At 41.3% G+C, this 19,014-nt stretch overlaps 1 protein-coding gene across 12 annotated transcripts in view; it reads right to left on the bottom strand.

The window, feature by feature from the left end:
* ADGRG2 (adhesion G protein-coupled receptor G2) overlaps positions 1–17,853 on the bottom strand; it is a 110,911-nt gene extending 93,058 nt beyond the window's left edge. For 10 of the 12 annotated variants that reach the window (XM_079122828.1, XM_079122835.1, XM_079122834.1 and 7 more), the window contains exon 1: positions 17,771–17,853. The gene's annotated coding sequence lies outside the window, so the exon portion shown is untranslated. The remainder of the gene's footprint in view (positions 1–17,770) is intronic. The other 2 variants (XM_079122832.1, XM_079122829.1) reach the window with 1 other exon arrangement.
* Between the last annotated feature and the right edge of the window lie 1,161 nt (positions 17,854–19,014).

The following is a 19,014-nucleotide window of genomic DNA, read 5'->3' as shown; positions in this document are numbered from 1 at the left end:
CCCCCACTAGAAATTAAGCTTCACTGAGGCAGAGGTTTTTGTCTGTTTGGCTCACTATCCACCACCCAGTACCTGGAAGTGTGCTTGGCACATAGTAGAGATATAAACATGCCAAAAGAATGCACAGATGAATGAATGGAGAGATTATGAAGGAATTGGACATACTTTTGGGAGAGGAGGGCAAATCCATGCCAAGCAAAAAAGGAAACAGAGAAAGATAACACTATCTGAAAACCTAGGGGAAGAAAAGCTACTGCAAATGAACTCAAACTCAACTTTGCCATTCTTTGTAGACAAAGGGAAAAAGGATTATTTCCTAAACCAAACTTGTGAGTTATGAATAATATGGAAGAACCAAAGCCCTACAAAACAGTTTCTAAAATAGCTAGTTAAAAGTTACATGAATTATTGGCTTGATTTGGGTTTAAGAGAATAGCTTGAGTTTTGTTCCAGATCAACTAATTACAAGCGCGTGTGCATGCACGAGCGCACAATCCCTGCTCTCTCCCCATTCTGGCAAATGTGGGTTTGGTTGTTCACTGATAATGGTTCAGAGGTAAAGCAAAGGAAAAGAAATGAGCTACAGTTACATAGAGCAATGAGGCTGAATCTGACAAAAATAACGTTGAATGAAATGAAAGTTGCATAGGAAAATGATGGTAAAAAAGATACGAATCATGCTGGGTGTGGTGATGCATGCATGTCTGTCATCCTAGGAGCTCAGGAGGCTGAGGCAGGAGGATCAAGAGTTCAAAGCCAGCCTCAGCAACAGCAAGGTCCTAAGCAACTCAGTGAGACCCTGTCTCTAAATAAAATGTAAAATAGGGCTGGGATGTGGCTCAGTGGTTGAGTGCCCCTGACTTCAATCTCTGGTACCAAAAAAATAAAACAACAATTAGAAGTAGTTTAAAAGCATTCCAGTGAGCTAGGCCCAGTGGTATATGCCTGTAATCCCAGACACTCAGGAGGCTAAGGCAGGAAGAGCAAAAGTTCAAGGCCAGCCTCAGTATCTTAGCAAGAACCTCAGCAACTTAGAGAGACCCTGTCTTAAAGAATAAAGAAAAAAAAAAGTCATGCCATGTGAGTGGTATTCTCTCTTGCTTAGAAGCAGGAAAACTATAAGAAATAAACAAGAAGGATAAACTCCAAATTCAGAATAGTGTTTATATTCACACATTTTTTAAAAGCTGATGCACAGCCAGGGTTGTTAGAGCAGTCCAAAAGGGACAGAATTCCATATGCATTCCTCCCCTGCTCCCAGGTACTGACCCAACACTGACTCCACCTCAACAGGTCCCTCTGAGAATAAAGGCCAAATAGGCAGCAGAGTTATGTGCCCAATGGCGACACACTGAATTAATTGTCCATAAGCAGCTGATCCCAGCAATAAGGAGCCACCAGAAGTGGCTCACTTCATTTCAGGTGCCATTTTGATGCCAGCAGCAGAGGGAAATGAAGTAATCAGATGAAAACATTCTGATTGAAAAAAGATTACCATTTGGTAAAAAACAGTAATTAAGACTTTCTCAAAATCATAGTTAATATAAAAATCATCCATACGTAATTAATCTTTGACATTTCAAAAAGTACTTTAGGCTCCAGCAGCACATAGAATCATTACTACAAACACCTATTGTCTTTACACATAATTTGCTGGTTAATGAAGAGTTTGTGTTGATGGAAGGCTGGATTAACCAAAAGCTGAACTCCTACCTCTCTCTAAATATGACTCCCTTTTTAAAAAAGAAGTCTCTTGACCACTCGCACATCCAAGAAAACAAAGTTAAGTACTCAATTCTTTTATCATAAAGGCGATTTTGCAGAAACTGATAAAAAAAAAAATAACTCTGAAGACTAGGACAGCTTCCCAAAGTTAACAAGCAGACATTAGAGAAAACCGACTCCCTCTTTAGTACCGTTTCTGTCCTCTAGATGGGGCCCATTCCCAACTTGTAGGTACCCAATACAAACTTTTTGAACCCTTGCCTGCTCTTAGGAAAAGGGCACACCGAGGCATGTCAACCAGATTCTGTACCCATTTATATTTTAACAACACATTAAAAAATGAATCTCTAATTGAGCAATTTCAGGCTTCAGTCAGATGAATAGGTGAGAAGCTGGCAGGGGAAGTGGGGAAAGCTGGGCAGTTATTGCTATAGACCAAATTTAACCCCCTTCCCATTCATATGTTGAAGTCCTAACTAACAATGTAACTGCATATGGGTCTTAGGAGGTAATTCAGGTTAAATGAGGTCACATGGGTGGGGACCTACTCTGATAGACCTATAGCCTTATAAGAAATGAAAAAGACATCTTTCTCTTTATCACTCTGCCAAGTAAAGATACAAAGAGAAGGTGGTTATCTGTAAGCCAGGAAGAGGGCCCTCACTAGACTTTGACCATGCTGGCACCTTGACCTTGGATTTCCGGTCTTCGGAACTGTGAGAAATAAATTTGATGTTTAAGCCATCCAGTCTATAGCAATTTGTCCTTGTAGCTAACTACCAGAAACAAATGAAAAGAAAGTTATATTCTTTGGTTTCCCAAATCATGGAGAAGCAATTACCTAGCCACCCTGGATGTTTTAATAGTTGTTCACATTAGAGTTAGCCCTGTCAATACAGCATATACTCATAAGATAGCAAGTCCAAAGGACCAAGGGTCCCTAATAAGCACCTCCATGAAACCCAAATAGAGAGACAGAGACTTAGTCTGCTGGGCAGTGCAACCTGGCCAAGGACAACAAAACTATGAGAAACTCAGTCCAGAGTGACAAGTCAGGTCAACATCCCTGCCTATGTGGGCTTTGAACATGAAAGGAACCATGGAGAACTTCGAATACAAGATCTTGAAGGGGAAAGGCTGTGTATCATAATTCTGAACATATAGGGGGACTAAGAACCACCAATCAAGGACCAGGCAGTCATAAAATCCCCTAAAATGTACTGAAAACCTTAAACTATGACAAGGTTCAGGTGTGTTTCTGGTCTGGGGAAGAAAGCGGGAGGGAGAAAGCTAAGAATGTGGCTAGGAGAAGCAATTACCACTGATGCAAAGCTTGGAAAAACGGGTGTGTAGATGCATCCTTGAAACTTAATGTCATGGGCCTCCACTCAGTAAAGTCAATGTCCAAGGACTCCTCATCACAAGAGGCTAGGCAGAGAGCCTTGTGAAAAGAGCATGGAAACAGGATGCAGCCAGGGCATGGTCAAGGCTCTGAGGGGGAACTCATACATCCACCATCCTGGGAGGGGCACAGAAAGACGGGAACCAGTTTGGCTGGGGAGCCCTGAAAATCAACTCTGTTGACATGATCCCAGGAACATGGAAGCATTCTCTCCATTATCAGCCTATTTCCAGCCAAAAAATATCTAAATATTGGTGACCCTCCCCTGACCAGGCCTTAGAACAAACCCCAGAGGGGTCCCATCTTATTTTCTTATAAAAGGACTTCTTAAAAATAAAAAAAAAACAAAAGTACTTCATGAGCATTAGCCTTGAAGAGCCTTGATTTAGTTTGGGTTCCTCCAGAAGGTGACTCTGAGGCATGGATTGAGGAGAAAGTGGTTTATTTAGGACATGATTCTAGGAAACACAGGAGAACGGGAAATGTGAGAGGGGCAGGCAGGCAGGTAACACACACCATCATCAAGTCAGTTACCCCTGGGTGGCGGGGGTGGGGGGGGGGGCAACTGGAGATTAGTCCTAGGAATTCTGGGAATTATCCCTCTTGCAGGCAAAGGAACTTGGGGTAGTATATATATCCAATTTCTGAAGGCAGCTCAGGGGTGAGGTTGAGGGTTGAACAGGCTCAGACACATTTGCAGCTGGCAGGAGGGCTGGTGTATGCCAAAGTGGTCAGGGAGGTTGAAATGGATGCCTACGCTCTCTGGAATGAACCAACGAGGAAACATGAAATATTAAAGCCAGGAGAAAAGAGGGTGGCTTCATGCTGGCCCCACCTCACTCCTTTCTTCACCTCAGTACTTGGGGTTGAGTGCATGTGCACATTGTGGTTTGGCATGTGTTGGATGAGTTCAGTGGTTTCTCTTCAGTTGTTTGCTACATTTGAGGAGAAAACAAGTGGGGGGGAGGGGCGGGGGTTGCTTTGAAAGAAGTTGCTAACTGAGATTAAAAGAAGTGCTCAAAGCACATCGGGCTTTGTCCACCGCTGTAATGCAGACTGTACATAACCGGATTCTTCAGCCAGCGTGGGAGGACCAGTCTAGAAAGGCACTTGGGTAGGGATGTTTATCATCATAAGTGGGCAATAGACAAATGCCCCCATAAAATCCCCAGGAACTGAGAAGCAGCTGTGCTCTAAAGCTTCACTCGGCATCTGCACCACCTAGGAGTTGAAATGCACAAATCTCCTGCAGCAACCCAAGGCTGCAGAATCGACATCTGCATTTTAATACGATCCCCAGGTGATCATTAAGCACAATGGAATTTGAAAAGCACTGCTGTAGATGACACTCTTGGCTAATTGTTCCCTCTGCATAAAAAGTACGTGCAGGCAATGTGTCTGCACCAAAAACAAGTGGTGCTTTTGCTCCATTCTAGTGTTGGAAAAACCAGATTTGCTGAATGGAGAAAAGGAAAAAGTATCAACCTACTGACCTGATGGAATCATGACAAAAGAAAGCATACCTTAGTTTTTCCAAACGAAACCCAGGACCATTTTTAGGTACTTCTTTCTTCCCTTGTTTTCCCTTTTTTCTTTTCCAGCAAAATGAGGAATCAATGCCCACTACACTTGTATGATTTTAAGTCCATTCAGGTGGTGAATCTGTGCCTCTGTAACTGCAGAACACATTTCAACAGTTCCAGGAGTGTTTTTTATTTCAAAAAACAAGAGCGACTCAAAGAGAGAGACAGTTTGCAGTAAAAGAAAAAGCAACACAAAATTCTTAAGACATTTAAAAATGATGTTTTGATATAGGTAGTTGGTAAGGGAATAAAGAAGCATAGAAACAGATTCTTACCCAAAATAACCTGATGCCAAAATTTATTTCAAATCATATATATGTATTTTTTAAAAGACTCACTTGTATATGGATAGAGATGTATGAGCTATGTCCAAAGCCGTGCACCAAAAATAATTGACAAATGTGAAAACAATTAAAATATTTTAAAAGCTTTTATAAAGCTTTCTTTTCAGTATTTACCTGCTAGTAATGCCCACATGTATTCACCAAAAGATATGCAAGTGTTCCTCCCAGCATTGTTTTTAAACTGGAAGCAAACCAAAGGCCCATTCACAGCAGAAAGGATGAACTGCGGGAATCACAGGATGTAGTACCTCACAGCAGGGAGGTGATCCAGCCACCACTATCCAAAAGGACAATGGAGGATCTCAAAACCAATAACTGGTGGAAGAAGTCAGCAATCCTATCTGGGCTCATACACATGAAATTTAAGAACAAGCAAAACTAATCTATGTCATTAAGTCAGGACAGTAGTTACTGGAAGGGTGTGAAGAGCTTCTGAGAGCTTCTCATGTTCTGACTCTTGATATGGGAGCTGGTGGCAGGGGTATGCTGAGCTATATATTTATAATGTGTATAATTTGTACTTCAATACAAGTGTAATTTTAAAAATAGATGTATGTGCACTTGATCCACTTTCACAGATGAAAATAAAAATAAAAAAATAAAATAAAAAATAAAAATAAAAAAAGTCAAAATAAAAATAAATAAATAAAATAAAACATAAAAACATCAAAATAAATTTTAAAAGGTGTCCATTTACCACCAAAAAAAAAAAAAAGAAGTCTCTAAATGGGTCCATGAAATGCTACTTGACAAATATGCCTATTTCATAAGAATGGGTGCTAGAAAGAAAATGACAAACAGTGACGCATAGGTGATAAATATCATGAGAGTGAATAATGATACACATCTCTTGACTTCGGTATGAACTGTGAATACAACAAGCATTTGGCCCAATTTAGAAAATCAGACCCTACTGGATCAAGGGTAATGGTTTCTCCAAATACACCAAAACATGTGGTGCCTTCTGTCATAAAGTTAATCATCTGGATAAGAAAATCACTACTTGAGCTCATTTGTACTGACTCTCCTGAAAGCTTTTTTTATCATATAGAGTCCTCTGTTAGAGGTTTCATTTGGTTTTTTAAACCACAGCTAAGGGCTGGGGTTGTAGCTCAGTGATAGAGCAATTGTCCAGCATGCCCCAGGCTCTGGGTTCCATTCTCAGCACCAGGAAAAGAACTTCAATAATCTTCAAATAGGGCTGGGGAGATAGCTAAGTTGGTAGAGTGCTTGCCTTGCAAGCACAAGGCCCTGGATTTGATTTCCAGCACCACAAAAAAACAAACAAAAAACTTCAAATAATCCCCAAAAGGAAATCATTTCAGTATACAACCTCCCAATATTCCTCCCCCTCTCCCCATGTATTCAATTTATGACTGTCAGACCAGAACCACCTACTAGGAAACATTTTTGATGTCCTTTTCCCAAATTCCAGTAACACACCAGCTTATCACTTGTGTTATTCCAGAACAATCGCTGAAATGGACACAGTGGATTATACTATTAACAAAAGGCAGACGTCAATGTCAGTTCTTTTGTTATCCCCTCTACCCATCTAAAATTCCATATGCAGTCCTCCAAAATAGAGCATTTAGAGAATTTACATGCCTGAATCCCAAGATATTCCAACTTTTTAAAAATCTAAGAGCCAGTCTTATATTTAGGAGGACTAGGAAAGTCCCCCACTGAAAACTGTGACACTGGTGATCTCTGGAATTCTATCACTTTTTTTTTTCCTGGTAAAATGTAATTCCCCCCCTTTTTTTTTTTTTCTGGAAACCCGAATAATTAGAATCCTAACACATAAATGTGGATCTTTTCATCAGATCCCTCTCCTCACCGGAAGCTTCTAGACTAGTCCCATACATATGGGTGCACTATGGGAGAAAGAGAACATTTCCTGGGTGTCTTTAATGTGGTGTGTCAGATGGTTTGAATGTATCATTCATTCACCAAATATTTATTGGATACCTGCTATATACCAAATATTTTCTTAGGCACTAAGGGTAACCTAAGTATGGGGGAGGGAAAGGATAGTAGCACAATAAAAATACAAATAAACAAGGAAACTAATAGATAATAAGTACAGTATTGAGAATCGTAAGGTGAAAACTGAGGTCTGAATGAGGAATCAGCCATAGAAAGATGCAGAAGGCGAGAGAACATCCAAGGAGAACAAACAGTATAAAAGGCCAAAAGGAGCTTGATGTGCCGGCAGAATCTAAAGAAGCACAGTGGGCCAGACAGAGAGATGAACAGCAGGGTCCAGGACATGGCAGAACACCATAATCCATTAAGGGAATGACATGATCCAATTAGTGGCCTAAAAAACTATTCTAGCTATCATGTAAATATTGTATTATTGTATATTGTAAATATTGTATATGTATTGTAAGTCACTGCAATCATCCAAGAAAGAGATGGTGGTGAGCTGACACATGTGGAGGAGTGTAGGTAGAGAGAAGCAGAAACATTTGGTATATACTTTGGAAGTTAAATTGCCAAGATTTGTTGATGGATTGGATGTGAGGTATGTAACTTGGTAGGTTTGGGGCTTGAACAACTGAGTGGATGGTGGTATCGCAGACTGAGATGGGTCTCATGGGGAGAGGATCAGATTTTGCATGAAGGGTGACAGAGAATTCAAATTTTGCTTTGGAAACATTAAGTTTGACATGCCTGTTAGATATCCACACAGATTATTGAGTCTTGGGTGGTGGGAAAGGTCATGCCTAGAGGTGCTGGTATCTAGATGGAATGTAAAGCCACAGGGATTAAATGGGGTCATCTCAGGAGAATGTGTAGAAAGAGAAAAGAAGTTAAGTCCCAATGCCTAGAGGGATGTCAACCTTTGTACACTGAGCAGAGGAGGACTGGACAGAAATGAAGACTTAGAATGAGTTAACAATAGGAGTAGGAAAACTAAGAGAGTGTAGGATAATGAAGGCCAGAAGAAGAAAGTATTTGAAGGAAGGAACGACTACTTGTATTAAATGCTGCTGTCAAGTGGAGCATGGTAAGTCAGGTAAGAGCTGTATTTGGCAATGTGGAATTCACGGAGGACTGACACACCTGAGTAGACTGGACAAAGGAAGAATGTGGAGCAATAAAGTACAAGCATCCTTGAAGAAGTTCCTCTGAGGAGGAATGACCAGAAATGGGGGGGATAGTGAAAGGGGATGCGGAATTAATGGTGATATTAGAGTATGATTGTAAGCTGATGGAAATGATCCAGAAAAGAGAGAGAGGAGTTCATTAAAGCAGTACTAAATGGAACCCATGCTAAGTAAGCACTCTACCACTGAGCTACACACCTGGCCCTGAAAAAAGGAAACAAAATAAAGAATTAAGTCCTTTACAGTTGGGCAAACAAACCAGTTAAGTATGGCAATAAATTATAAACCATTACAAAAACATAGGTATTTATGAGTTCATATCAATAATGAATAGGTGAATACATAAATAAATAGGGCAAAAGGAATGGCTTTTGCTGAGAGTTAACTGGTAAATGAGGAGGGAATATTAAAGTTGAAAAATCATTATTTTCAACCATCATATTAAAGATCGGATCAGGCGAAAATCATCACTGGATGCTAAAGCTAGAGAAAAATATTAAGGAGGAGTAGAATATTTAGTCTTCCCAAAGACCGCTGATTTGGAAGAACAAAGAAAAGACAGTAACTATCCAGTGGAGAAATTAGATAACCACATGATCAAAATTAACACCACCAACAAGGAAGAGATGGACATCATGGGCCCCCAAGATAAAATGCCCTAAAAGGACACATCATAACCTATGTAGTATCCTGGCCAAAAATGCATAACCTAAGTCTAATCACAAGGAACATCACACAAACCAAAAGTGAAGAATATTCTATTAAAAAAAGAAAATGAGGGGATGGTCTGTATTCATCCCAAATATTAATGTCCTAAAAGACAAAAAAAGGCTGTGGAAATGTTCCAGACTAAAAGAGGCTAAGAGGCATGATAACTAAATACAGAAACAACTCTAAACCGGATCCTGTACTAGAAGGAAAAAGTGCTATTAAGGATATTATCTGGTCTATTGTCAAAATTGGAATAGAAATAGAAGATTAGATAACAGTATCTTATCAATGTTAAATTTACAGAATTGATAACAGTACAGTGATAATGTAAGAGAATATTCTTATTGTTAGGAAACTCAAGTATTTAGGAGTAAAGGGCCATGGAGTATGTAATTTATTCTCTAATAATTCAGAAAAAATTAAGTACATGAGCAGGAGTGCAAATGATAAAGCAAATAGGGTAAAATGGTAACAATAGATGCATCTGGATAAAGGGTATATAGGTATTTTTTTTTCCTCAGTACTGGGGATTGAACCCAGGAGGGCTACCACTGTACTACATACCCAGCCCATTTTAGTTTATTATTTATTTATTTATTAGAGAGCACCCAAGGGTGCTCTACCACTGAGCTACATCCCTGGCCTTTTATTTATTTGATATATTTTTTTTATTTTGAGGCTAGCCTTGAACTTGCAATCCTCCTGCCTTGACCTTCCAAGTAGCTAGGATTACAGGTGTGCACCACTGAACCCAGCAGTGTATAGGCATTCTTTATACCGTTTTCACTTCTACAAAAAAAGTGAAAAAGTTGTAAAGTTTAAAATTATTTCCAAATAAAAGGTAAAAGTGATCAACAAAAGAATCATGCACTTGGGAAGACAAAGAAGAGCCTAGAAAAGTTGGTTTTTAACACATCAGGGGCATCTCACTCATAATTTCACGAATCAATGGCCAAACACCGTGAGTCTTTGTACAGATGTGGGCATGTTGAGCAGTAGGAATGTGAGGAGGTTCCTGTCGAATGAGCTCGAGACAGCAGGTGATGTGGGAAGAGCAGAGGAAATAAAAGTATGAAACAGCTCTTTTGGGGAATGGAAAGGCAAATCCACTAGGCAAGCATAGTAGGATTGCTGGGCAATGTTGAAGGTCCACTGAGGTTTATTAAGGCCAAGAACTGGACCTAGAGATTGGTATTTATTTTTAGAACTCCCCAAGTGATTTTAACATGTAGTCAAGCTTTCAGAACTACTGTGCAAGGATCCTCTACCTCAGTACTACTGAAGCTTGGGCACAATCATTCTTTGTTATGGGGTTGTCCTATTTATTATAGGATGTTCAACAACGTTCTTTGTCTCTGCCCACTAGATGCCAGTATGCCAGTAGCATCTCCACCCCTGCCAGTCATGACAACCAGAAACCAGAAACGTCTCCAGACATTGCTACAAATCTCTCTCTCTCTCTCTCTCTCTCTCTCTCTCACACACACACACACACACACACACACACATCACACACATGTTGAGAACCACTATGCTAGGAGCACAAAAGCTATAAATATTACATATCGTTAAAGGTCAGGAATTAGGCACACTCCTTGCTACTGCTAGGAACCTTAGGGTGGAGAACACAGGCTCTGAAATCAGATGGTCTGTATTCAAAACCTGGACCCACTACTCACCTTTTGAATGACCTTAGACTGGGTACTTAACTTCTTTGTGCCTCAGGTTCCTCTTCTGTAAAGTTATAATAATATCTGCTTCAAGATGTTAGGATTGAATGAGTTAATACATGTGAAGCAGTTAAGAGTAGTGCCTGAGCAGTAAATATCAACTATTAGCTACCATTATGATAATCACAGTCAGAAATGTAGTGGTTACTAGATGAATGTCTGTGGATTAATAAACTGTTTACATTAAAATGGACTCAATGCTGAACCCAAAGAAATGTCCACACTAAATATGAAGAGAAAGGCTCAGAGTATTGAATTTTTCTTAGAATTAGTGTCTGATTTCTTCTAGATTCTATTCATGCTCATTCATTCATTCAACACATATTCATTCAGCACCAACTATGTCCATGTAGTGTGTTAGATCCTGACAAAACAACAATGATACACAAAGTCCCTGACTTCCTGGGACTTATATTCCAGCAGAGAAAAAAAAAAAAAAGATAGGGAATTAGTAAACAAATAGAATTGCAAGAGTGTTAACAAAAATGGGATAAGAGAATGGGCCTTTCCAGTAGTAGATGAAGAACGCTCTTTTAGAACAAGAGTTACAGAACATCCCAATGAAACCAGGGAACAAGTTATGGGACTATGTGGTGAAATGGTGTTCCAGGCAGTGAGAACAACAAATGCAAATGCTCAGAGGCAGGCAAATGCTTGGCTTGGGTGAGGACCAGTGTGGAGAAGTGTGAGAAGAGATAAAGGGGGCTACATTGGAGACCTGGGAATTCATCCTAAGTGTGGAAGGAGGTCATTAGAAAGTTTTCGACCATGGAATTATAAGACTGCATTTACTGGTTAGTCTGTAGGGGCAAGAGAGGATGGTGGGAGGGTGGCTTAAAGGCTCAACTATCATTCCAGAGAAAAATGTAGGTAGTGACAGTTATCTCTGGGTAATATAAACAAACTCACTTTGCATCACAGCAGGATCTGATAGAAAACAAACCTGTTTTGGACATGATCCAGCAGTTTAGGGGCTTCAGAACTAAATGAAGGGCTGAGGAGGTAGCTCAGTGGCAGAACACTAGCCTAGCATGTGTGCGATCTTGGGTTCAATCGCTGGCACCACAAAAATTAATTAATTCACTAATTCATTAATTTATGCATGTTTATGCCTGCCTATAATCCCAGCTACTTGGAAGACTGAGAAAGGAGGATCAGCAGCCTAAGCAAGTTAGTGAGACCCTATCTCAAAATCAAAAATAAAAATAAAAGGGGCTGGGAGTGGCCCAGTGGTATAGTGCTTACCTAGGAGACTTGAGGTTCTGGGTGCAATCTCCAGTACCATCAAAACAAAAAAATAAACAAAAACCCTAAATGAAAAGTTTTATAAAGCATGACTGTGGGTCAAATGAAAAAATCAAATGAAAAGGTAAAAGGGTAGTCAAATCAATTTAGAGGATCATGATTATTTTAAAATAAAGTAGAACAGATGGGAAATGAAATATACATTGCACATGGGGAAAATATGTAACACTGAGATTTTGTTGCAATTATATGCAGGTATGCTTATATTAGGTTGAAATATAAAATGCACTTCTCACTACGAATGGTGGGCAAGAAGAGTTTGAAAAACACTATGAAAAGTTATTTATTTATACATGAGGAGGTTATAACTATCCCTTTATTCTCTCCCTTCCCCACTGCCTCCAGCATCCCCCCAAGGGAGCACATTATGAAAATTCCCCAAATGTAGTTTCTTCCTAATCTAACTAAATAAAACCACTGATTTAGTCCTATACTGACTTCTCTAAAGAGATCAAAATATGAACCCCCAAAGTAAGGAAGACTGAGTGGCTATAAATCTATTAAGCTTTCAATGAAAAACAAAAATTCCAAGCAGAACAAGAAATTTTTGAATTAAACTTTAGACTTTCAGGAAAGTAAATATGAAAAGAAACCTCCTAAAGATAATTAGCTACCAGACTCCTACAGCAAGCATAATACTTTACTTAATGGCAAAATGTTAAACAAGCATTCCCACCCAAATCATAAATTACTATCCAATATTATCCTAGAAGGAAGCCTGGCCACTAAGAAAAGAAAACAAAATGAGGTAAAAATATCGGGGAGAGGAGATTCCTATACTATTGCCATTCACAGACAATTTGATGATCTACTTATCTACTTTGAAAATGCACAAAAATTAATAGAAAAACTATGAAATGAATAAAAGTTTAGTAAAATGGCTTGAATATAAGATAGGTCTACCAAAAAAAGTAAATAGCCTTCTTACTCAATAGTATAGTAATCAGAAGATGAAATGAGAAAAAGGATATGATTTCTAAAAGCAATAAAAATTGCACACAAAAAAACAATTTTGGAATTCATCTAAAAGGATGCATAAGACCAACAGTGTAGTACTGGCATAGGATAGACACACAGATCAATGGAACACAATAGAGAAATAAATAGAATCACACATATGCAGTCAATTTTTGACAAAGGGGACAAGGGGGCATGATGGAGGGAAAGAAGAATCATTTCAACAAATGATGTTGAAACAACTGGATATCTCTATGGGAAAAAAGTGAACCTTGACCCTTGCTTCATACAAAAATAAGCTTGAAATGAAGTGAGAGACCTACATATAAATGATACAACTACAATTTTGAGAACAAGTTGCTGGGATTACAGGCATGTGCCACCACCATACATGCCTGTAATCCCAGCAACTCTGGAGCTGAAGCAGGAGGATCACAAGTTCAAGATCAGCCTCAGCAACTTCATGAGACTTGGTCTCAAAATTAAAAAAAATATAAAAGAGGCTGGGGATATCCAGGTGCGGTGGCGCACACCTGTAATCCCAGCGGCTCGGTAGCCTAAAGCAGGAGGATTGTGAGTTCAAAGCCAGCCCCAGCAAAAGCAAGGTGCTAAGCAACTCAGTGAGACCCTGACTCTCTAGGGTTGGGGATGTGACTCAGTGGTCGAGTGCCCCTGAGTTCAATCCCCAGTACCAAAGGAAAACAAAACAAAACAAAGAGGCTGGGGATGTAGTTCAGTAGTGGAGCATCCCTGGGTCCAATCTCCAGTACCTTCCCTGCCCACAAAATTAAGAACTTCTGCTCTTCAAAGAAACATCATTAGGAAAATGAAAAGGTAGGTCATAGACTAAAAGAAAGTATTCATAATACATATATCTAACAGAGATCTTACATCCAGTTGCATGAAATTCATGATTCAATAATCAAACACACTGAAAAAAAATAAGACACTTCACAAAGGAATATACACAAATGACCAAAAAACATATGAAAATATGTTCAACGTCATTAGTTTTCAGAGAAGAACAAACTAAAACCAAAAGTGATGCCTCACAAGCCCACAGGAATGACTAAAATAAAATAAATTGACAATACCAAGTGCTGATGAGGATGCCAAGCAATTAGACTCCTCATACATTGCTGGTGGTAATGCACAGTGGTACAACCAGGCCAGGCATGGTGGTGCATGCCTATAATCCCAGTGACCTGGGAGGCTGAAGCAGAAGGATGGCAAGTTCAAAGCCAGCCTCAACAACTTAGTGAGGCCCTAAGTAACTAAAATTTAAAAGGGCTGGGGATGTAGCTCAATGGTTAAGCACCCCTGGGGTCAATCCCAAGCACTGGGGAGGAAAAAAAAAAGGTACAACCAAGGATTGGGCAGGGCATGTAGCTCAAAGGCAGAGTTTCTGCTTAATATGTGTTGAAGCCCTGGGTTCAATCACCAGCACCACCCAAAAAAAAATAATAAATCAAAAAACAAAATGGTACAACCAGTTTGGAAAAGTTGGGTAGTAGGTTTTTTTGTTTGTTTGTTTGTTTGTTTTTAATACAGAGTTAAACTTACCACAGAACATGGCCATTCTACTTATAAGTATTGACTGGAATGAAATGAAAATCTATGCTGCATGCAAATGCTTATATTGGCTTTATTCATTAACCAATGAGAGGTGGCAAGTGGATAAACTGTGGAATATTACTCAGGAATAAAAAAGAATGAATTAAGCCAGACACAATGGCACATACCTGTAATCCCAGTGGCTCAAGAGGCTGAAACAGGAGGATTGCAAGTTCAAAGCCAGCCTCAGCAACTTAGCGAGACCCTATCTCAAAATAAAAAATTAAAAAGGGCTGGGATGTGGTCCAGTGCTTAAGCAACCCTGGGTTCAATCCCTGGTACCAAAGAAAAGGAATAAATAATTGAGCTCACAATAACATAGATAAATTTCAAAAGTAATATGCTAGGTAAAAGAGGTCATACTCAAAATTCATAGAACATGAATTAATTTATGGAACAGTCTGGAAAGACAAAAATCATAGAGATAGAAAACAAATCAGTGGTTTCCAGAGGCTGTCAGTGATAGGAGTGATTGACTACAAAAACAGAGTCAATAGGACATTTTTTGGAGGGATAGAATTGTTCTCTATCTTCACAGGATGAATATAACTTGATATGGTGATAGTTACATGATTATATGCATTTCTAGAACTGTACACTAAAAAGAGTGAAGTATGATCTGAGGTTGTAGCTCAGTGGTAGAATGCTTGCAGAGCATGTGTGAGGTACTGGGTTCGATCCTCAGCACTGCATAAAAATAAATAAATAAAATAAAGATATTATGTCCATCTACAACTTAAACAAATTAAAGAGTGAAGCATAATAAATTAAATTGCAGTTTTAAAAATATGAAATAGACTCAGAATCTTTGAGGAAATTAATTTTATGATAATTTTTCCCAAATATTTCAAATACCCTCTACTTCACGCCATGCCCCCCCAAATAAAGTTCCACACAAGATTAAAGGTCTAGACATTTTACAACATTTAAAAATAACTTTTTTCTCTCTCTTGAGGTAGAGAAGGCCTTTCTCAGTGAGGCATTAAAAACCAGTTCCCAGGTTTTTACTGAAGTCAGAATCTCTATTTTTGGAACTGTTAACATTACAGAAACACCCCCCCCCCAATCTTTTAATTTAATGGTGCTGGTCCCAATAGTGTATTTGAAAGTGACTTGGCACTCTCTAAAATGGAAAAATGTATTTGTCAGTTTCATCTGAGTAGCGAAAGCACCAGGAACATTTGTCGTGATGAACCTTCTCTGAGTCCCCAGAATGACCACATCAGCCATGGAAAATCAGTTTCTTTGCTGGCTCACCCTAACACCTGAGCAAACTCACTTTGCCATTTCTGGAAGGCCGTTCATGGTACCAAAAACATAGCGGCTTTCCTTTCCTTGCCAAATCCGCCAATGAAATTCCATTTCTTAGAATTTTTTCTCCTTCAGCTGAACAAAATCATAGCCATAATTAGAGTTTCATTTTTTTTCTTTTCTTTTTTTTCCAGAAAAATACACACACCTGGAATCTGTGTTTTTTTGGCAAGAATTATTCAGACAAAACAAGGATGCTGGCCCTGCATTTCTTCAGTGTTTTTTCAGTAGCGAAATTTGCTTTATCCCCCTTTTAATGAAAGTCACCTTGCAAGGATGTGGGAATGATAAAAGCAGAAGGGAATATGATCTGGGCTGGCAGGATGCTGAGGCCCTGTAAAACAATACCTCTGAATAGCTACAAAATTTGGCCACTTTTTGTATTCCAGCTTTGCATTTGAGCTGTGTAAGTGGCCAAACCAAGCAATGTCCAGCTCATCTTGGATTTTACCTAAGCAAAATTTTGACACACTAAATAAAGACTCTACAAATCCGTCGGAAATAGCATACCTTGTCTGTTAATTTACAAATTATTTTGACATCAACCTAATAGTATTGTCTACTAATGTGAAACTCTTAATGTACTGTTAATTATTAATAAAGCAATAAATTCTGTCATACCATGCATGACTGGGGCTAATCTCAGGAGTTCTTCTTATAATAATCAAAGAAAAGTTAAGAAGGATTAGAAAAACTGCAACATCTTGCTTAATAAAACTTTACTAGGCATCACCCACCCAGTTCCAACCCTGATCAAATAAATGATCCTTTTTCCACTTATGGTGATTATGAGATAGGATCCGACATAACTTGTGGGGCCCAATGCAAAGGCCCTTGTTCAAAAATCATTCAGAATTTCAGCATTAAATCAAGTGTAGGATGCACGTCCATGAAGCCAGCTCTGCTATCAGAAATGTATTGGCTAGAAAGTCGGTAAGAAAAGTAAAACATTTTGCTATTACATGAGTAGCAATAGTTAAATCATTTTAAATGTGTGTGCTTGGGGTACAGATGGGGTTGGAACGTCTTAGGGCTTCATCTCCAGATCTCCCACTTTCCCTAAAATTTTTAACCTGTTGGACAAAAAGTAGTTCTATATAGTACTGCCATATAAAGTAGTCTGCCATATAAAGTGTAGTCCGTGAGGCAGCAACAGTAGCAGCATCTGGGAACTTGTTAGAAATGCAGACTCTGGGGCCCCACCCGAGACCTACTGAATCAGAGCTCCATGTTAACCAGATCCCCAAGGGATTAGTGTGCACAGTACAGGCTAGAAGTGTCACTGTCGAGGCAGCCACGGAAAACCTCTTTCTCTGGCTTCATCAGGCTCTTGGGCAGCGGGGCAGCGCTTTTTCTCCCCCTCACTTTGTATGTAGTTCCGGAGTCTCAGAACTCAAGGCCCCATCACCCCGAAACCACCAGCCAGATGCTCACCCCCTGGCTCCGGGCCGCGACTCCATCCCGCTGTGCCCGGGGCCACCTGTTCTGGGCCCCGCCAGGTGGTGCTTAGCCCAGCCGTCCGGGGACCGGGGCGCGTTAGCGCTCCTCAGGCACCGCCGCACCCACTGCCCAGCGCGGTAAACCGAGTCCCCGGGACGCGCGTCTCGTAGACCTCCAGCGCGAGTAACGCTCGTGGCTCCTTTTCCCAGAGGGACGGGGAGGGTTTGAATCCGTTGAAAAGTTTGGGATACACGAGCCCCCCCTCAGAGAACGCGTCGCCGGAGCCCCCTTTCCCACGGCGCGCAGTTTCCCACTGTCGGAGTGCCGGCCCCCTGGCTCTGCGCTTTGCCTCTGCCTTTCTGGACAGCCCGGGGCCGGGGCGGAGAGTCGCAGCCCGCGGAGGGAGCGTTTCCCCCGCCGTCCCGTCGCCCTCCAGGTCCACAAAGCGACCGAGCCTCCCGCGCCTGTCGCCAGCTCTCGGCTGGGTCTTAGAAGCTCGAGGGTACGACCCATCTCGGCGCCGCACGCTTACCTGCCGGTCCCAGCGACGGGCTGGCCGCTGGAGCCCTCGGGCCCTCCTTTTCCCCTTTCCCTCGGCCCGCGTCCCTCCTCCCTCCCGCAGGCCGGGCGCCGCCCCCGCCGCTCCCGGACGGCTCGCGCGCCCTCCCGCTCTCCAGCTGCCCAGCGCGGCGTGGCGCGTCCAGCGCTCGGCGGCGGCAAGGCTGGGCGCGGAGGTGGGGAGCGGGCGGGGCGCCGAGAGAGGAGGGTGTGAGCGAGGCGCGTCGCCGGCCGAGGCCCTGCAGGGAGCTTGAGGCTGGAGAGGTAGGAAGAAGTGTGGGCCGCGAGCCCACCCGACTCCCGCCTGAGCCCCCGCGGTGTTTCTGGACTCGCGGGATCAATAGACCCTCGGATGCTGGGCGTCCAACCCGGCGCGCTTCCTCTCGGGATCCCCAACCTCCACGCCCAGTGGCTAACCTTTAGGGGTCGCCCTGGTACCCAAAGGCCTGTCCCACTACTTTCAGCGCCGCGTGCTGTGGTATGGTGTTAGGTGGGAGCCTCGAGGTCGCCTCTTTGCCAGAATATTCCTGAATGCAGAAACCAGACCACTTGAGAGGGGGGTTTGGAGAGACTGATAAAGGACAAACGTCCTGGGAAAAGATTCAACTCGGGGTTTCCTGATGAAGGACATAATTCACTGGGTAACTAGAAACTAGGGTCCTCAGCGCTCTGCGTTTGGTGGCAGTTAGAGGGGTGTGGTGGCAGTATATGAAGTTGATTGTCCCTGGTCCCCTCCACCTTTTCATGCTGTCATTATCTCCACCCTCTGCACTTTCATAGAATAAAAATTAGATCTGGATAACGTTTACAGATCACCTAAGCAGCTTGCAAAGTACCCCACTTTGCAGATGGGAAACCCAAGGCTCAGTTCTACAATACGAATTAGTCATAGAGACCAGGTAAATACTAAACAGTGAATTCCCTCTCTGGCTCCTTTTTCTACCCTCCCCCATTATAGTGAAATAACACCAGTATTTGCGAAATGCTTTATCACTTTAAGAACACTGTTCTCTCGCTAAAATCTGCAGAAGAATATACCGTTTTTCTTTATGATCTGAATTCCAAATTGCATTCACGTCCCTGGAGACCTGATGTTTATAAAGGGCAGATCTGCAGAGCACATCCTGGCTGACTCTGCCACATCAGAGATGAGGTATATACTCTGCTTCACAGAAGGGGTTGAATTTGTTTTGCAAACACCAATTTATTGACACAACA

Source organism: Sciurus vulgaris, assembly GCF_902686455.1.
Source record: "Sciurus vulgaris genome assembly, chromosome: X".
In the NCBI taxonomy this organism is placed as follows: domain Eukaryota; kingdom Metazoa; phylum Chordata; class Mammalia; order Rodentia; family Sciuridae; genus Sciurus; species Sciurus vulgaris.
This window is presented reverse-complemented; position numbering and strand designations above follow the sequence as displayed.